We start from the raw sequence: 5,929 nt of genomic DNA on the forward strand, positions 1-5,929 counted from the left end.
AACTATTAAAATATTCTGTACTTTTCGTTTTTTTTTTAAAGATTTTATTTATTTATTTTGAGAGGGAGAGAATGAGAGATAGAGAGCACGAGAGGGAAGAGGATCAGAGGGAGGAGCAGACTCCCTGCTGAGCAGGGAGCCTGATGCGGGACTCGATCCTGAGACTCCAGGATCATGACCTGAGCCAAAGGCAGTCGCTTAACCAACTGAGCCACCCAGGCGCCCTATTCTGTACTTTTCAAGAAATGGCAATTTGCCTTCCTAAACAGTAAGAGGGCTATTGAGACAACACTTTTTCTTACCCCATAGAAGTACACGGGGTCTTTGCAATGCCAACATAAGGGAGATCTTGGCCAACATGAAATAACAAAATTCTTTAGCCACTCAAAACTCTTGGCTAAGGCACTTTTGTATTTCTTAACTGTTCCCCAAAGCAGCCGAACGGGAATATTAATATAAATATAAATCTGCAGTGGTTGAAAAGATTCGTGAGCTTTTTTATTCGTGATTAAACCTTATAGGAAGAATAGAAAAATCCCTGTGGAAAGCTGTTAGTACAGTGGCTAGCACTGGGTGATACAGATTCTGAGAAAAACACGAATGTATTATTCCATCTCCATGTAGTATAATACATACTTGTACAATGTTTTGTACTTGTATTTCATGATATTAAAACACTGAAGTTAAAAAAATATATAGCTAATATCATTCGAGAAATTTTGGTAAATTTCCTTTAACAACGAATGGCTGATAATTAGGTAATAAATCATTTTGTAACTCAAGAGATTTCTGATTGGCTTCTAATTCTTAGTATTATAGGGACCTAATCAAAGAAATAATTTTGATAATAGATCATAATGTGTTTTTTGGCATGTAACTCTAAAGGAATTCAGAGAATTAAGTGATACTGATATAATAAAACTCCTTTCATCCCTATCTCCTTGTTTATATGAACAAAGTTTCTGAGAGCCTATGTCAATGCGCATGAACAAATAGGAATAGTCAGGCCTTCTTCAAGCAATCGATAGGATTCATCCACAGATGCATTAACTAATTGGCGAAAAAAGGCCACTTTTTTTCACAATAAGAGATACATTTCCAGTACGTTTTACTTACTATATAATAATTTTTATCACATTTTATAAAATAAATATTTTGGTTAATTGGTTTTCATTAATAATTGCAGTTATAATTCAATGGGAATTCAAGAGGGGAGAAAGTTAACTATTAAAACTTTATGGTTACATAAAATTTTAGAAATTAAATCTATATTTATTTACATTATTTGTTGCAGATAAGAAAGAGAGGCACTCCATAAAAGGCTTTTAAACATTAAATATATATTATATTAGGTAACATTCTGCAAGGAAAATATGATGAAATTGCAAATTCAGAAAGAAAAAGAAATCATAATTTGCAACTATTAAAGAAAAATTTGTCCATTATTATTTTTAAGTGAATGATAGTTGATATAAATAACTATAGTATTTAGGTCCCATTAAATACATTTAAAGGGGTGCTATTAAAGTTATTAAAAAAATCAATATTTGTGATAGTATAGAAAATTGTATCCTTTGCAATGATCTATATTATGAAAAATTTAAGATATTAATGTGTAGGGGTATATTGCTTACAAAATCTTTTAGGAACACATGAGCAAGAGCATTTGAAGGCCACTGACCTGGACCTAGCTGACCTGACCTAGTTCACTAACTGGACTTAAGCCCCAAAGAGAATACATGGAAGAAACCTGAAACATGCAAGGTGACTTAGAACTTTGAAACAGCCTTCTTACTAAGTAACTGCTGGAAGAGAGAGAAGAGCCCGAGCCAACAATATAATGAGCCTTATGGAGCTTGAAGTACAGTATAAAGCAAATTGGATTATGTCTCTTTTAAAGTCCTTCAATGGGGGCGCCTGGGTGGCTCAGTCAGTTAAGCGTCTGCCTTCGGCTTGGTCCTGATCCTGGGGTCCTGGGATCCAGCCCCGCATCGGGCTCCCTGCTCAGTGGGGAGTCCGCCTCTCCCCTTCCCCCTGTGTGCGCGCTCTCTCCCTGTCAGTCTCTCTCTCCCAAATAAATAAGTCTTAAAAAAAAAAACAGTCTTTCAATGGCTTCCCATTGACTTTTGCATATATTCCAAACCCTTCACGCCAGACTACCACCTGGATACCCAAGTCGGTTGCATGAAACAGCGGCAGCAATATCATCCGGCATTTTGCTGAAAAGGCAGAATCTCTGATCCCACCTCATACCTTGAAACAGAATCTGTATTTTTTTAAGAATTTTTTAAGATTTTATTTATTTATTTGACAGAGAGAGACCCAGCGAGGGAGGGAACACAAGCAGGGGGAGTGGGGGAGGGAGAAGCAGGCTTCCCGCTGAGCGGGGAGCCCAATGTGGGACTCGATCCCAGGACCCCGGAATCATGACCTGAGCCGAAGGCAGACGCTTAACGACTGAGCCACCCAGGCGCCCCCAGAATCTGTATTTTAAAAAGCCCCCCAAGTACTTTGTATGTATGTTAAAGTATGTGGAGCGCTGGTATACATGATAATAAATGAGTAATTTATGTAGTAGCATAAACAATGTAGTGATAGTCAAGGTATGTGTTTTAGCTTCGAAACAACCAATGTATGGTAGATTGAGGCTTAAACATGAAAGAACGAAATCCAGCTAGTACAAAACACCCAAGTGCTTCTCCTACTCCGTCAACCTTATTCTCCTGTACCAGTCTCTCCCTCTTTTGCTGTGCCTCCCCTCAAAGGTATCTTCTATCAATTCCTTTTGCATGCCAACTTTTTCTTGCCTTGGAGCTTCTTTGCGAGCTGTAGGAATTCTGCCTGAAATGCTACTCCCTTCCTTCTCAATAGACTAGGCTCATCTTTCTGATCTCTGCTCAAAATCACCTCCTCAGAGCTATCTTTCATGATCACCCTTCCTAAAGTCTCCAATACTCTCAGTGTCCCCTCTTTCTTTCCTTTATAGATGTTAGCACCATGTGTAAGTTATTTATTAGTTTTAAACTTTTTATACTGAAATAATCTGACTAGCAAGAAGTTGCAAAAATAGTACAGAGAGTTCTGTGCACCTCTTACGGAACTTCCCCATTAACAACATCTTACATGACCATATTATACTATTAAAACCAGAAAATTGATATTGAAGCAGTAACCTGTAAGTTTTTGTTTGCTTAGTTTTTCTCTCTGATCACCCCATTTAAAGTTAAACCCAGTCATTTTCTACCACATTCCCTTTTTTGATTTCCTTCTTTGTACTCACATCTTGTATACACTATCTGAAACTAATTTGTTTACTTGGATGTGGTCTGTCTCCACTTCCTGGATGTAATTTCCCTGAAAGCAAGTGATTTGTGCAGCATTGTATAACAGCACTCACAATAGTGCTGTAATTGTTAAACAAAAATACAGTAAGGGCTTAATAAATATTAATTCAATAAATGAATGGATGTAGGTAGAGATCCAATTCCAAATATCATAGTTAATTTGTACATTCGTAGTTGGGGAGCATGTTGCAACAATTAATTGTGTGCTAGTGGTAGTTATATAAATTCTGGAAATCTAATGTACATAGGGATTATAGTCAATGATATTGTATTATGTACTTCCAAATAGCTATGAGACCAGATCTTAAATGTTCTCAATACAAAAAAAGAAATAATAAATGTATGACATCATAGAGATGTGAGCTAAAGCTACAGGGGTAACCATGTTGCTATATATATATATATATATATATATATATATATATATATATATGTTGTACACTTTAAATATACAGAATGTTATGTGTCAATTGAAAATGCCAAAAAAAAGTAATTGTAGAATTCAATATTTCTGATGACCACATTTTAATGTCGTCATATGTTAAGTGGTGGGAAGGAAATGTATAACCTCAGTTTCCCTGTCTATAAGAAGATACTCAGGAAATACAGTAATTCATACTTTTAGAACTCTTTTCTCCAACCCATAGTATTATTTTTAGTTGGGCTATTGATTTAAATATGTGATTTCATTAGAATGAAAGTAGTATATACCATACTTTTGTAAGATAATTTTTTTCAGGTGGATAATTTTCAGTTCCATTTCTTTTTAATCGGATACAGGTAGCTACTTTTTGAAACTATATTGGAAAGTTGCTTTGTTCAGACAAGAAGGAAATGACACTGAAGGGAAGAAAAAACATTTCAAGGAAATGAAAGTGATAATTATTCTATTTTGCATTGAAAATCGTGTTTTTCTTTGGCTTTGAGGTTCTGTTCTGTTTTGTTTTTTTTTTTTTAAGATTTATTTATTTGGGAGAGAGAGAGAGAGCATGAGCAGGAGGGGCAGAGGGAGAAGGAGAGAGAATCTCAAGCAGACTCCGTGCTGAGCTGACCCTGAGATCAAGACCTGAGCCAAAACCAAGGATTAGATGCTTAACCGACTGCACCACCCAGGCACTCCTCTGGTTTTGAGTTTTATTGCTACTGATAGATTCTAATGTCCCTGCAAAGATGGTATTTTTGTTTCCATCTTTATTCTCATAAATTTTGATGCAATGTTGGCATTTTGGATTCCTTAATAAATTCCACTGTATCACTACAACATTTTCTACTTAAGGCTTCATATGAAAACCCCTTGACTCAACCAGTTTTCAACAGCTAAATACCAAGGCATATTTAGGTGTTAGTTTTGCATTGCTTTTTATAGTATACCTTTTTAGATTAGGAAAGACTTAATTTGGACCAAACAAATTAATATACATTAAAAGGAAACACTGGCTTCTAGTTACATGTTTGTTTGAAGGACATCTGCTTTTTTTTAATCTGATTTTTTGTGTGTGAGAAACAAATGAATTAATATGTATAAGGTGCTTAGGAAAGATATATTGGAACATGCTAAGTGCTCAATATGTATTAACTATGACAACTGTGATGATGATGTCACTCAGCGAATTTGAATATGTAGTTTTAGTAGAAAATGTATGGTCCTTCAAACATAATAGCTGTTGGATCATTGCATCATATTTCAAACTGAGAAGTATCAACAACCAGAAACACTAGGTAATGATACCTTTATTTTTAAAGTATTATTCAGTAAATAGAAATTCTGATATAATGTGTGCAGTATTTCACATTCAAATAAAGGGTGTGATATTTACTAATTTTTAAACACTCTTTGGCTTGTCTGTTTTTACCTAGATTCCTGTTATCTTAAACTAATTATTCCCTTCTTCATTTATTTAATAACCATTTAGTGACTGTTTACCTTATGCCAGATACAATGCTGGGCCTAAATACAAAACCATGGAAGACATTCCTGGGGAAATTCACAATCTAGTAGTAGCACAAAAAGGTATTTAGAAACAGAAAAACTGGGAAACATTGTGAACATTCTGAGAAGTCTTTTTGTAGGGGCTGGGGTTGGCTTGTACAACAAACATTTATTTCTCACAGTTCTGGAAGCTGACAAGTCCAAGATCTAGACTGGCTGATTCAGTGTCTGTTGAGGGGTTGCTTCCTCATTCATAGCTGGCTGTCTTTTCACTGTGTTTTGTGATACACCTTTATTGATTAAGTAATGGCAGCTTGAAGTTTGTAGTAGCTCTGATTCTGGGGAAGAGTGTATGACCAAGGCCGGTCAACACTACCACGGTCCCCATTGCCTTTAGAGGTAAGCATGGGACCCAAGTACAGTGAATGAGGCACAAGGAAACTTTGGCTGAGATTTCTGGAGGAAAGACTCTTGCTCTTTCTTACTGGATCAAAAAATGGGGAGGGTATAGGACCAGGAGCTCTGCCATTGTCTTGCTACCATGGGAAACATGAGACTGAAGCTAACATAGTGAATGGCTCCTCTGAGGGATATAGCCAAACTGTTCCTGGAGATATATATGGCTTGGAACTTCATGCCTGACCTGAAGTTGATC

Source organism: Zalophus californianus, chromosome 2 (genome assembly GCF_009762305.2).
Source record: "Zalophus californianus isolate mZalCal1 chromosome 2, mZalCal1.pri.v2, whole genome shotgun sequence".
NCBI lineage: Eukaryota > Metazoa > Chordata > Mammalia > Carnivora > Otariidae > Zalophus > Zalophus californianus.